Genomic DNA, 215 nt, shown 5'->3' with positions numbered 1-215 from the left:
TAGTACTAATGGTGATAATAGTAGTAAGTAGCGACCAACTGAATATGAGCTTCTACTAGGGTCACGACCTGTACTCTGAAGAATCCCGGTATAGGGTATGGTGACAGGGAGAGGAATGTGGAAGATGGTAAAGAATGAAACGCAGAGTGTGAATTGCGATAGCAGGGTACGTGCAAAAGTGGGAGGAAAATTTTACACCAGTGAGGTTGTATGGG

At 44.2% G+C, this 215-nt stretch overlaps 1 protein-coding gene across 1 annotated transcript in view; it reads right to left on the bottom strand.

Moving 5' to 3' along the window:
- LOC119586481 (chitotriosidase-1-like) overlaps positions 1-215 on the bottom strand; it is a gene marked incomplete at its 5' end in the record, with an annotated part of 10,684 nt that overhangs the window by 3,030 nt on the left and 7,439 nt on the right.

Source organism: Penaeus monodon, chromosome 21 (genome assembly GCF_015228065.2).
Source record: "Penaeus monodon isolate SGIC_2016 chromosome 21, NSTDA_Pmon_1, whole genome shotgun sequence".
In the NCBI taxonomy this organism is placed as follows: Eukaryota; Metazoa; Arthropoda; class Malacostraca; order Decapoda; family Penaeidae; genus Penaeus; species Penaeus monodon.
The sequence above is the reverse complement of the archived record's forward strand: the minus strand, read 5'-3'. Positions and strand labels throughout refer to the sequence as shown.